The sequence below is a fragment of the Pseudophryne corroboree genome, unplaced genomic scaffold, assembly GCF_028390025.1.
Source record: "Pseudophryne corroboree isolate aPseCor3 unplaced genomic scaffold, aPseCor3.hap2 scaffold_685, whole genome shotgun sequence".
In the NCBI taxonomy this organism is placed as follows: Eukaryota; Metazoa; Chordata; class Amphibia; order Anura; family Myobatrachidae; genus Pseudophryne; species Pseudophryne corroboree.
In genome coordinates this window covers 219,486-233,387 of record NW_026970270.1, presented here as the reverse complement: position 1 = coordinate 233,387, position 13,902 = coordinate 219,486, and the positions used below count along the sequence as shown (strand labels likewise).

General features: G+C 46.0%; 4 non-coding genes across 4 annotated transcripts; 1 reads left to right on the top strand and 3 right to left on the bottom strand.

Moving 5' to 3' along the window:
• Positions 1-11,235: 11,235 nt before the first annotated feature.
• Positions 11,236-11,351, bottom strand: LOC135037873 (U5 spliceosomal RNA). The gene has a single exon (XR_010232336.1). It is a non-coding gene; the product is annotated as a U5 spliceosomal RNA (small nuclear RNA).
• Positions 11,352-11,637: 286 nt separating this feature from the next.
• On the bottom strand, positions 11,638-11,753 carry LOC135037886 (U5 spliceosomal RNA). The gene has a single exon (XR_010232349.1). It is a non-coding gene; the product is annotated as a U5 spliceosomal RNA (small nuclear RNA).
• A 270-nt stretch (positions 11,754-12,023) lies between these two features.
• LOC135037870 (U5 spliceosomal RNA) lies at positions 12,024-12,139 on the bottom strand. The gene has a single exon (XR_010232333.1). It is a non-coding gene; the product is annotated as a U5 spliceosomal RNA (small nuclear RNA).
• Positions 12,140-12,283: 144 nt separating this feature from the next.
• LOC135037899 (U1 spliceosomal RNA) lies at positions 12,284-12,447 on the top strand. The gene has a single exon (XR_010232362.1). It is a non-coding gene; the product is annotated as a U1 spliceosomal RNA (small nuclear RNA).
• Positions 12,448-13,902: the final 1,455 nt, after the last annotated feature.

Here is a 13,902-nt window from a genome sequence, read left to right as displayed (position 1 = left end):
TACGCTGCGTGCGTCTGCCTTTTGGATTGCGTACGCTAGTCTTTGTTAGCGACACGTGTACGCAATGCAAAGATCCACCGTAACACAATATATACTTTTATCAATGTAAATGATCCCTGATCATCTACCGCACACCACACTGACTGCCTTATCTCCTAGACAAATCGTGTGTTGTTCTATACTTTAACTATTACCTTTACTATGAAATAACAGCAAATCTCTTTTTAGCACTTTCTATCAACTATAAAAATTGGCAAACAGGAATAGTGATATACGAAATTGAAAAAGAAATGCAGATAAATGTATGCGTGCGTGTATACGCAAGACAGAAGAGAAATAAAACAGTTTTAAAAGACACAAGCGTTTTGTTCTTACTTCCGGTTCCCGGATTCCTTCAGCACTCTTTATCTAAGCGAAGCAGACGCTTATCCCGTCAGCACTGGGAGACAACCTCCCACCCTTTGCTGGGGGATAATGTCTGCTGATCTACCTAGTGCAGATATGAGAAGGATAGGACGAGTACCCAATTGACAATTCTAAATTCCGTTGTCGTATAAACAACCCTTTATGAAGTCTAAGAACACTGTACGCTGTTTGCTTAAGAAGTACCGTAAGGGTACGCTATTTGCGTAACGATCGCTCCGCCGTAGGCGAGACGCTCAAGCGTCACGTTCGCTCACGGCCCAGTGATCACAGGACACGTTATTGGTTATGACTAGAGTAATGATTCGCTATGGCGTAGCATACGCTCGAGACCACGAGGAGGTCACCAGCGGCGCAGACGCTCACAACGCTATACCTTAATGTTTAAACCTTATACCAATGAAATACACAGAATACCTTAATGTGAGTACAGGGTGTAAGTGCAACCTTGTGTAACCTGACTAACTACAAAGCTGCTTGAGCGTCACCGACGCTCAAGTGAACACTTAACACTATAGAAAATACACAGATACTGGTTTAGGTTCCAAAGCCTATTAACTGTATTATATCTAATATATTTGTAAAAGGGGATAACAGTACAAATGATACACTACAATATAACAGACTTCCTAACCACAGAACTAAACAATAAATACAAAAGGACAATACTACACTGACTTAAATGCAATACAATACAATACTATCTAATACAATACAATACTAGCCTAGTCTAGGGGAGATATGAGAGAACAGAACAGAGAGAGAGAGAGAGAGAGATGAGAGAAATTGGCTCACAGAAAGACAATGATTACGGAGAGAAACTTACGCACAAAGGGTATGATCGCCTGCGCCTCGATATCCAGCTCCCGGCTATCAGCAGATAACCGTTGATGAGAGAGTGAGCTGGATGTGGTCGGCCTGCCTATTTATGCCCCACACACAATGCAATCTCCTGGTCCTACAATCCCATTGTCCATTGGCCGAAGGAATTCGGCCCTGCATCATAACAAAAGGTCATAGGGTGATTCATACAGGTAGGCTGTGACGATTTCCAACAGCTCAGGTGGGTGGGAAACTGGGTTTCCCGCCGCATACCTGAGTATGTGTAAATAATAGAAATGGACATAAACTTCTTATGTCCATAACTAATCGCACGAGCGATTAATACGCTCCAAACCAACACCGGAATATTACTAATTAAATACTCTTCCGATGGGTACCAAACACTGCTGTATGATTCCTGTTAGACCCTTCGTACAATACAAAGAGGGATTCCTTTAAACGGGGACCTTCTATTTTAACCAGACTTTCAGAATCTATCAAGGTGACCATGATCTACAAACTACATTAATTGTGAACATTTGTAACGAATGAGTCGCACGCTACGACTACATAAACTCTACCGTAAATACGCATACCGCGCCTGCGAGTGCACGCTATTGCGGGTATGCGCCTTCACGGGAGAGCGTACGCATGCGCAGCGCGGACCAGTGTGCGGTGCAAATATGGCAACGTGCATAGAGACATTTTTCTGACTTTGACACACAGTAGCCAGCATCCCCCCCAGATCCAAACACAGTTCCCAGCATCCCCCCCAGATCCAAACACAGTAGTCAGCATTCCCCCCAGCTCCAAACACTGTAGCCAGCATCCCCCCAGCTCCACACACAGTAGCCAGCATCCCCCCCAGATCCAAACACAGTTCCCAGCATCCCCCCCAGATCCAAACACAGTAGTCAGCATTCCCCCCAGCTCCACACACAGCATAACATCCAAGACCCGAGTATTCCCTCCTCCTCCCCTCTCACTCCCCGCAGGTATTTAGCATCTGATCTTCTCACCGCACGGCGCGTGGTGCTGGCTGGGCCGCCCTCACCGCACAGATGACAGCGGCGCCTGGGTCCCCCTCACCGCACAGATGACAGCGGCGCCTGGGTCCCCCTCACCGCACAGATGACAGCGGCACCTGGGTCCCCCTCATCATGCAGACAGGCTCTCATGGCAGGCTCCAGGCTCCACCACCACCCCCTCCTCCGCTGTGGCATTTAGACACCAGCCGCAGCCTAGACTGCATACTTACAATGGCGTCCACGAGTCCCGCAGCTGCATCCTCTCCTGTGGCAGCGGCTCCGCCTCTCATTAAGCGATGTGACGTCCTAACTAGAGATGAGCGGGTTCGGTTTCTCTGAATCCGAACCCGCACGAACTTCATGTTTTTTTTCACGGGTCCGAGCGACTCGGATCTTCCCGCCTTGCTCGGTTAACCCGAGCGCGCCCGAACGTCATCATGACGCTGTCGGATTCTCGCGAGGCTCGGATTCTATCGCGAGACTCGGATTCTATATAAGGAGCCGCGCGTCGCCGCCATTTTCACACGTGCATTGAGATTGATAGGGAGAGGACGTGGCTGGCGTCCTCTCCGTTTAGAATAGATTAGAGAGACACTTGATTTACTAATTTTGGGGAGCATTAGGAGTACTCAGTACAGTGCAGAGTTTTGCTGATAGTGACCACCAGTTTTATTTATAATCCGTTCTCTGCCTGAAAAAAGCGATACACAGCACACAGTGACTCAGTCACATACCATATCTGTGTGCACTGCTCAGGCTCAGGCCAGTGTGCTGCATCATCTATTATCTATATATAATATTATATATATCTGATTATCTGTCTGACTGCTCAGCTCACACAGCTTATAATTGTGGGGGAGACTGGGGAGCACTACTGCAGTGCCAGTTATAGGTTATAGCAGGAGCCAGGAGTACATAATATATTATATAGTGAGTGACCACCAGACACACAGTGCAGTTTATTTAATATATCCGTTCTCTGCCTGAAAAAAGCGATACACACAGTGACTCAGTCAGTCACATACCATATCTGTGTGCACTGCTCAGGCTCAGGCCAGTGTGCTGCATCATCTATATATATTATATATCTGTCTGACTGCTCAGCTCACACAGCTTATAATTGTGGGGGAGACTGGGGAGCACTACTGCAGTGCCAGTTATAGGTTATAGCAGGAGCCAGGAGTACATAATATTATATTAAAACAGTGCACACTTTTGCTGCAGGAGTGCCACTGCCAGTGTGACTAGTGACCAGTGACCTGACCACCAGTATATATAATATTAGTAGTATACTATCTCTTTATCAACCAGTCTATATTAGCAGCAGACACAGTACAGTGCGGTAGTTCACGGCTGTGGCTACCTCTGTGTCGGCACTCGGCAGCCCGTCCATAATTGTATATACCACCTAACCGTGGTTTTTTTTTCTTTCTTTATACATACATACTAGTTACGAGTATACTATCTCTTTATCAACCAGTCTATATTAGCAGCAGACACAGTACAGTGCGGTAGTTCACGGCTGTGGCTACCTCTGTGTCGGCACTCGGCAGCCCGTCCATAATTGTATATACCACCTAACCGTGGTTTTTTTTTCTTTCTTTATACATACATACTAGTTACGAGTATACTATCTCTTTATCAACCAGTCTATATATTAGCAGCAGACACAGTACAGTGCGGTAGTTCACGGCTGTGGCTACCTCTGTGTCGGCACTCGGCAGCCCGTCCATAATTGTATATACCACCTAACCGTGGTTTTTTTTTCTTTCTTTATACATACATACTAGTTACGAGTATACTATCTCTTTATCAACCAGTCTATATATTAGCAGCAGACACAGTACAGTGCGGTAGTTCACGGCTGTGGCTACCTCTGTGTCGGCACTCGGCAGCCCGTCCATAATTGTATATACCACCTAACCGTGGTTTTTTTTTCTTTCTTTATACATACATACTAGTTACGAGTATACTATCTCTTTATCAACCAGTCTATATATTAGCAGCAGACACAGTACAGTGCGGTAGTTCACGGCTGTGGCTACCTCTGTGTCGGCACTCGGCAGCCCGTCCATAATTGTATATACCACCTAACCGTGGTTTTTTTTTCTTTCTTTATACATACATACTAGTTACGAGTATACTATCTCTTTATCAACCAGTCTATATATTAGCAGCAGACACAGTACAGTGCGGTAGTTCACGGCTGTGGCTACCTCTGTGTCGGCACTCGGCAGCCCGTCCATAATTGTATATACCACCTAACCGTGGTTTTTTTTTCTTTCTTTATACATACATACTAGTTACGAGTATACTATCTCTTTATCAACCAGTCTATATATTAGCAGCAGACACAGTACAGTGCGGTAGTTCATGGCTGTGGCTACCTCTGTGTCGGCACTCGGCAGCCCGTCCATAATTGTATATACCACCTAACCGTGGTTTTTTTTTCTTTCTTTATACATACATACTAGTTACGAGTATACTATCTCTTTATCAACCAGTCTATATATTAGCAGCAGACACAGTACAGTGCGGTAGTTCACGGCTGTGGCTACCTCTGTGTCGGCACTCGGCAGCCCGTCCATAATTGTATATACCACCTAACCGTGGTTTTTTTTTCTTTCTTTATACATACATACTAGTTACGAGTATACTATCTCTTTATCAACCAGTCTATATATTAGCAGCAGACACAGTACAGTGCGGTAGTTCACGGCTGTGGCTACCTCTGTGTCGGCACTCGGCAGCCCGTCCATAATTGTATATACCACCTAACCGTGGTTTTTTTTTCTTTCTTTATACATACATACTAGTTACGAGTATACTATCTCTTTATCAACCAGTCTATATATTAGCAGCAGACACAGTACAGTGCGGTAGTTCACGGCTGTGGCTACCTCTGTGTCGGCACTCGGCAGCCCGTCCATAATTGTATATACCACCTAACCGTGGTTTTTTTTTCTTTCTTTATACATACATACTAGTTACGAGTATACTATCTCTTTATCAACCAGTCTATATATTAGCAGCAGACACAGTACAGTGCGGTAGTTCACGGCTGTGGCTACCTCTGTGTCGGCACTCGGCAGCCCGTCCATAATTGTATATACCACCTAACCGTGGTTTTTTTTTCTTTCTTTATACATACATACTAGTTACGAGTATACTATCTCTTTATCAACCAGTCTATATATTAGCAGCAGACACAGTACAGTGCGGTAGTTCACGGCTGTGGCTACCTCTGTGTCGGCACTCGGCAGCCCGTCCATAATTGTATATACCACCTAACCGTGGTTTTTTTTTCTTTCTTTATACATACATACTAGTTACGAGTATACTATCTCTTTATCAACCAGTCTATATATTAGCAGCAGACACAGTACAGTGCGGTAGTTCACGGCTGTGGCTACCTCTGTGTCGGCACTCGGCAGCCCGTCCATAATTGTATATACCACCTAACCGTGGTTTTTTTTTCTTTCTTTATACATACATACTAGTTACGAGTATACTATCTCTTTATCAACCAGTCTATATATTAGCAGCAGACACAGTACAGTGCGGTAGTTCACGGCTGTGGCTACCTCTGTGTCGGCACTCGGCAGCCCGTCCATAATTGTATATACCACCTAACCGTGGTTTTTTTTTCTTTCTTTATACATACATACTAGTTACGAGTATACTATCTCTTTATCAACCAGTCTATATATTAGCAGCAGACACAGTACAGTGCGGTAGTTCACGGCTGTGGCTACCTCTGTGTCGGCACTCGGCAGCCCGTCCATAATTGTATATACCACCTAACCGTGGTTTTTTTTTCTTTCTTTATACATACATACTAGTTACGAGTATACTATCTCTTTATCAACCAGTCTATATATTAGCAGCAGACACAGTACAGTGCGGTAGTTCACGGCTGTGGCTACCTCTGTGTCGGCACTCGGCAGCCCGTCCATAATTGTATACTAGTATCCAATCCATCCATCTCCATTGTTTACCTGAGGTGCCTTTTAGTTGTGCCTATTAAAATATGGAGAACAAAAATGTTGAGGTTCCAAAATTAGGGAAAGATCAAGATCCACTTCCACCTCGTGCTGAAGCTGCTGCCACTAGTCATGGCCGAGACGATGAAATTCCAGCAACGTCGTCTGCCAAGGCCGATGCCCAATGGCATAGTACAGAGCATGTCAAAACCAAAACACCAAATATCAGTAAAAAAAGGACTCCAAAACCTAAAATAAAATTGTCGGAGGAGAAGCGTAAACTTGCCAATATGCCATTTACCACACGGAGTGGCAAGGAACGGCTGAGGCCCTGGCCTATGTTCATGGCTAGTGGTTCAGCTTCACATGAGGATGGAAGCACTCAGCCTCTCGCTAGAAAACTGAAAAGACTCAAGCTGGCAAAAGCACCGCAAAGAACTGTGCGTTCTTTGAAATCCCAAATCCACAAGGAGAGTCCAATTGTGTCGGTTGCGATGCCTGACCTTCCCAACACTGGACGTGAAGAGCATGCGCCTTCCACCATTTGCACGCCCCCTGCAAGTGCTGGAAGGAGCACCCGCAGTCCAGTTCCTGATAGTCAGATTGAAGATGTCAGTGTTGAAGTACACCAGGATGAGGAGGATATGGGTGTTGCTGGCGCTGGGGAGGAAATTGACCAGGAGGATTCTGATGGTGAGGTGGTTTGTTTAAGTCAGGCACCCGGGGAGACACCTGTTGTCCGTGGGAGGAATATGGCCGTTGACATGCCAGGTGAAAATACCAAAAAAATCAGCTCTTCGGTGTGGAGGTATTTCACCAGAAATGCGGACAACAGGTGTCAAGCCGTGTGTTCCCTTTGTCAAGCTGTAATAAGTAGGGGTAAGGACGTTAACCACCTCGGAACATCCTCCCTTATACGTCACCTGCAGCGCATTCATAATAAGTCAGTGACAAGTTCAAAAACTTTGGGTGACAGCGGAAGCAGTCCACTGACCAGTAAATCCCTTCCTCTTGTAACCAAGCTCACACAAACCACCCCACCAACTCCCTCAGTGTCAATTTCCTCCTTCCCCAGGAATGCCAATAGTCCTGCAGGCCATGTCACTGGCAATTCTGACGAGTCCTCTCCTGCCTGGGATTCCTCCGATGCATCCTTGCGTGTAACGCCTACTGCTGCTGGCGCTGCTGTTGTTGCCGCTGGGAGTCGATGGTCATCCCAGAGGGGAAGTCGTAAGCCCACTTGTACTACTTCCAGTAAGCAATTGACTGTTCAACAGTCCTTTGCGAGGAAGATGAAATATCACAGCAGTCATCCTACTGCAAAGCGGATAACTGAGGCCTTGACAACTATGTTGGTGTTAGACGTGCGTCCGGTATCCGCCGTTAGTTCACAGGGAACTAGACAATTTATTGAGGCAGTGTGCCCCCGTTACCAAATACCATCTAGGTTCCACTTCTCTAGGCAGGCGATACCGAGAATGTACACGGACGTCAGAAAAAGACTCACCAGTGTCCTAAAAAATGCAGTTGTACCCAATGTCCACTTAACCACGGACATGTGGACAAGTGGAGCAGGGCAGGGTCAGGACTATATGACTGTGACAGCCCACTGGGTAGATGTATGGACTCCCGCCGCAAGAACAGCAGCGGCGGCACCAGTAGCAGCATCTCGCAAACGCCAACTCTTTCCTAGGCAGGCTACGCTTTGTATCACCGCTTTCCAGAATACGCACACAGCTGAAAACCTCTTACGGCAACTGAGGAAGATCATCGCAGAATGGCTTACCCCAATTGGACTCTCCTGTGGATTTGTGGCATCGGACAACGCCAGCAATATTGTGTGTGCATTAAATATGGGCAAATTCCAGCACGTCCCATGTTTTGCACATACCTTGAATTTGGTGGTGCAGAATTTTTTAAAAAACGACAGGGGCGTGCAAGAGATGCTGTCGGTGGCCAGAAAAATTGCGGGACACTTTCGGCGTACAGGCACCACGTACAGAAGACTGGAGCACCACCAAAAACTACTGAACCTGCCCTGCCATCATCTGAAGCAAGAAGTGGTAACGAGGTGGAATTCAACCCTCTATATGCTTCAGAGGTTGGAGGAGCAGCAAAAGGCCATTCAAGCCTATACAATTGAGCACGATATAGTAGGTGGAATGCACCTGTCTCAAGTGCAGTGGAGAATGATTTCAACGTTGTGCAAGGTTCTGATGCCCTTTGAACTTGCCACACGTGAAGTCAGTTCAGACACTGCCAGCCTGAGTCAGGTCATTCCCCTCATCAGGCTTTTGCAGAAGAAGCTGGAGGCATTGAAGAAGGAGCTAAAAGGGAGCGATTCCGCTAGGCATGTGGGACTTGTGGATGCAGCCCTTAATTCGCTTAACAAGGATTCACGGGTGGTCAATCTGTTGAAATCAGAGCACTACATTTTGGCCACCGTGCTCGATCCTAGATTTAAAGCCTACCTTGGATCTCTCTTTCCGGCAGACACAGGTCTGCTGGGGTTGAAAGACCTGCTGGTGACAAAATTGTCAAGTCAAGCGGAACGCGACCTGTCAACATCTCCTCCTTCACATTCTCCCGCAACTGGGGGTGCGAGGAAAAGGCTCAGAATTCCGAGCCCACCCGCTGGCGGTGATGCAGGGCAGTCTGGAGCGACTGCTGATGCTGACATCTGGTCCGGACTGAAGGACCTGACAACGATTACGGACATGTCGTCTACTGTCACTGCATATGATTCTCTCAACATTGATAGAATGGTGGAGGATTATATGAGTGACCGCATCCAAGTAGGCACGTCACACAGTCCGTACTTATACTGGCAGGAAAAAGAGGCAATTTGGAGGCCCTTGCACAAACTGGCTTTATTCTACCTAAGTTGCCCTCCCACAAGTGTGTACTCCGAAAGAGTGTTTAGTGCCGCCGCTCACCTTGTCAGCAATCGGCGTACGAGGTTACATCCAGAAAATGTGGAGAAGATGATGTTCATTAAAATGAATTATAATCAATTCCTCCGCGGAGACATTGACCAGCAGCAATTGCCTCCACAAAGTACACAGGGAGCTGAGATGGTGGATTCCAGTGGGGACGAATTGATAATCTGTGAGGAGGGGGATGTACACGGTGATATATCGGAGGGTGAAGATGAGGTGGACATCTTGCCTCTGTAGAGCCAGTTTGTGCAAGGAGAGATTAATTGCTTCTTTTTTGGGGGGGGTCCAAACCAACCCGTCATATCAGTCACAGTCGTGTGGCAGACCCTGTCACTGAAATGATGGGTTGGTTAAAGTGTGCATGTCCTGTTTTGTTTATACAACATAAGGGTGGGTGGGAGGGCCCAAGGACAATTCCATCTTGCACCTCTTTTTTCTTTTCTTTTTCTTTGCATCATGTGCTGATTGGGGAGGGTTTTTTGGAAGGGACATCCTGCGTGACACTGCAGTGCCACTCCTAGATGGGCCCGGTGTTTGTGTCGGCCACTAGGGTCGCTAATCTTACTCACACAGTCAGCTACCTCATTGCGCCTCTTTTTTTCTTTGCGTCATGTGCTGTTTGGGGAGGGTTTTTTGGAAGGGACATCCTGCGTGACACTGCAGTGCCACTCCTAGATGGGCCCGGTGTTTGTGTCGGCCACTAGGGTCGCTAATCTTACTCACACAGCTACCTCATTGCGCCTCTTTTTTTCTTTGCGTCATGTGCTGTTTGGGGAGGGTTTTTTGGAAGGGACATCCTGCGTGACACTGCAGTGCCACTCCTAGATGGGCCCGGTGTTTGTGTCGGCCACTAGGGTCGCTAATCTTACTCACACAGCTACCTCATTGCGCCTCTTTTTTTGTTTGCGTCATGTGCTGTTTGGGGAGGGTTTTTTGGAAGGGACATCCTGCGTGACACTGCAGTGCCACTCCTAGATGGGCCCGGTGTTTGTGTCGGCCACTAGGGTCGCTTATCTTACTCACACAGCGACCTCAGTGCAAATTTTAGGACTAAAAATAATATTGTGAGGTGTGAGGTATTCAGAATAGACTGAAAATGAGTGTAAATTATGGTTTTTGAGGTTAATAATACTTTGGGATCAAAATGACCCCCAAATTCTATGATTTAAGCTGTTTTTTAGTGTTTTTTGAAAAAAACACCCGAATCCAAAACACACCCGAATCCGACAAAAAAAATTCGGTGAGGTTTTGCCAAAACGCGTTCGAACCCAAAACACGGCCACGGAACCGAACCCAAAACCAAAACACAAAACCCGAAAAATTTCAGGCGCTCATCTCTAGTCCTAACTTCACATCCCGCATAGAGCGGAGCAGTGCCGGCGCCTCCCAAGCCTCCTGTGACGGAGGCAGGCTGTTGGAAGGCTGAGACAAGTGCCGGTGCGAGTCAAGAGCCGCGTCACTTGAATGAGAGAGAGCGGGAGCCGCATCACAACAAGGAGAGAACCGCATGCGGCTCGAGAGCCGCGGGTTGGCCACCTCTGTGTTAGAACATGCAGCTGCTAGGCTGACTCATAGAAAATGTATCCATTTGTAACAAATGACACATACAGCATTAAATTAATATCTATAGCAGCCCATGTGACATCTCTACTCTTATCATAATTGTCTGGTTATTGCCAATCTGGACAGCAGGAGTGATATATATTCACTAGTCCCAATATCCCATCATATAAATATACCCACACTGATATACTTTCTTATCAAGAGTTATTAGTAGCTATCTGTATGCACTTTAGACATTGTAATTGCTAAGTGACATCATATCTAGTGTATTCCTTTCTTATAGCTCAGCTTCTATTCCCTATTAGTGGAGACTAACAGCTAACATCATAATCATATATTTTTGTTTTATAACATTTCACATGAGTCAAATACACGCGGACACGCCGTGCCCTACACGCGTGTTTCACTGCATCTATGGCAACTTACATTAAAGCTAACAAGAAAGCACACTCGTTCTGTCTTTAAACTGTTAAAAGAAACCCCAATAATATGGGGCATGCAAAAATTGAGATAAAACTCAGTTTTGCTCCTCTCCACGGAAATCTTTAGTAAAAGGCGAAAGATTTGTTCGTTCTGAAGAGAAACCAGAGCATGACCAAGATTCCACCTGTCGCCTGAGTGCCATGCCAGCAGTCCTCATTCAGCTCAAAGTGAGCACCCAATATGAAAGAAAGAAAGCAGATTTCTCACCAGGCTTCCCCTTGCTATAAGCATGGTTTGTACTCTTTTCCATGTGCTCCCAGATCTTTCAAGCAATTAGTATGGTCAAGAAAGTTCTGGTTGAAAAGAAACAGACATTTACTGTCATTGTTATACAAATAAACTTACATTAAAGCCAACAAGAAAGCACACTCGTTCTGTCTTTAAACTGATAAAAGAAACCCCAATAATATGGGGCATGCAAAAATTGAGATAAAACTCAGTTTTGCTCCTCTCCACGGAAATCTTTAATAAAAGGCGAAAGATTTGTTCATTCTGAAGAGAAACCAGAGCATGACCAAGATTCCACCTGTCGCCTGAGTGCCATGCCAGCAGTCCTCATTCAGATCAAAGTGAGCGCCCAATTTGAAAGAAAGCAGATTTCTCACCTGGCTTCTCCTTGCTATAAGCATGGTTTGTACTGTATTCCATGTGCTCCCAGATCTTTCAAGCAAGTAGCATGGTCAAGAAAGTTCTGTTTGAAAAGAAACAAACATTTACTGTAATTTCTATGCAAATGAGCTTTCATTAAAGCACACTCATTCTATCTTTAAACCGATAAAAGAAACCCCAAAAAGATGGGGCATGCAAAAATTGAGGTAAAACTCAGTTTTGCTCCTCTCCACGGAAATCTTTAGTAAAAGGCGAAAGATTTGTTCGTTCTGAAGAGAAACCAGAGCATGACCAAGATTTTCATCTGAAAATATGTGTTCTCCCTGCAGTTGTTGTCCCCAGATGAGAGTTCCCTTGTGCTGCCTCAGTTGAATCTCCTTTACTTGACAGAGATGTGCCTGAGCAGCGGCCCTCCCCAGCCCTATCCCAAATCATACTTATTTTGCATAGGAGATACCATGGTCATGAAGATTGTTTTCCCAGGGTGAGGTTCATTCATTGCATTCTGGGTATGCTGACCCCTGTGATTTCCCCAAATGTGGGAAACTCGACTGCATTATTTGTGGTAGTGGGGGACTGTGTTTGTGCTTTCCTCTGGTCAGCTCTGGTAAAAGTCAGATTTCTTTGTCTCAGATCTTCCTCTAGCCTTGTTCTTCTTTCGAGAGTTCCCTTGTGCTGCCTCAGTTGGATCTCCTTCACTTGACAGGGGGTGCCCGAGCAGCAATCCTCCACAGCTCTAGCCCAACTCCTACTTACCTGCCAGGTGAGATACTATGATCTTCACTGTTAGGGCAATCAGGATGTGGAATTCCCTGCCAGGGAAGGTGGTAATGGCGGACTCTGTAATTGGATTTAAAAAAGGAATAATTACATTTCTGAATGAAAAAGCTATCCAAGGTTATAATACTTAAAATATCAACATGGTTAATCCGGGGGTAACATGAGTTATAGTAGCTAACTAGTCATAAAACATTATTCAGCAAGTATGTAGAATCATCACAACTTAAAACAGGTTGAACACGATGGGCAATTTGCCTCTATTCAACCTCAAAAACTATGTTACTATATGTTACTATATTACTATGTTACTGTAGTATACAGAAAACCAAAATGCAATGAACAGTGATAGTGAGCACTGATGAGGATACTAGAACTGACACTGAGCAGCAAGATGCAGCACTGGACTATTAGTAATGTACTGTAGTATGCTGAGCACCACAATGCAGCACAAGACAATGAGCAGTGATACTGAGCACTGATGAGGATACTACTGAGAACTGACACTGAGCAGGAGAGACACACTACTAGTATTACTGAGCAGCAATAAGTAACCACTGATACTGAGCACTGATATTGAGATTTCCACTGAGAGAACATAGCCACGTCCATTCCGCTCTCTCTTCAATGCACGAGTAAAAATGGCGGCAACGCGCAGCTCTTTATATGGAATCCGAATCTCGCGAGAATCCGACAGCGGGATGATGACATTTTCCCTTGTTCAGGTTTTCCGAGTCAGGCGGGAACAACCGAGCCTGCCTCGGACCAGTGTAAACCACGTGGAGTTCGTGGGGAATTCGGTTCTCGGAGAACCGAACCCGCTCCTCTCTACCTTATACCCATCAATTTTTTTATTTTCAATCTAAGCCCCTGCAGTTTTCTGTAAGCATCTGCTTCGCTATGATGATCAACAAGTCACAAGGGCAAACACTCAGGGCTTGAGGCGTAGATCTTAGGACCAGCTGCTACAAGCATGGCAGAGGTGTCACTATTACTGGTGACACCCAGAGAGGTGGCGAGGGAGATTGTAATGCAGTGCGCGCAGATAAGCAGCGCAATGGTAAAAAGGAGGCATGGTTTCATAGGTAGGGGCGTGGCCTGGTGGCCTGAATCTACATTTTGTTGCTCCGGGTGTCCCGGGGGTTGGGGGCTGCACCCGGGGACTAGTGTGTGAGCGGTGCTGGCTCCTGCACAGTGAAAAGGTATGGCCACCCAGCATGACGCCTCCCTTCTTGACCATGCTGTAATTGCAGTCGCACTGCAGTTCAGCGTGAT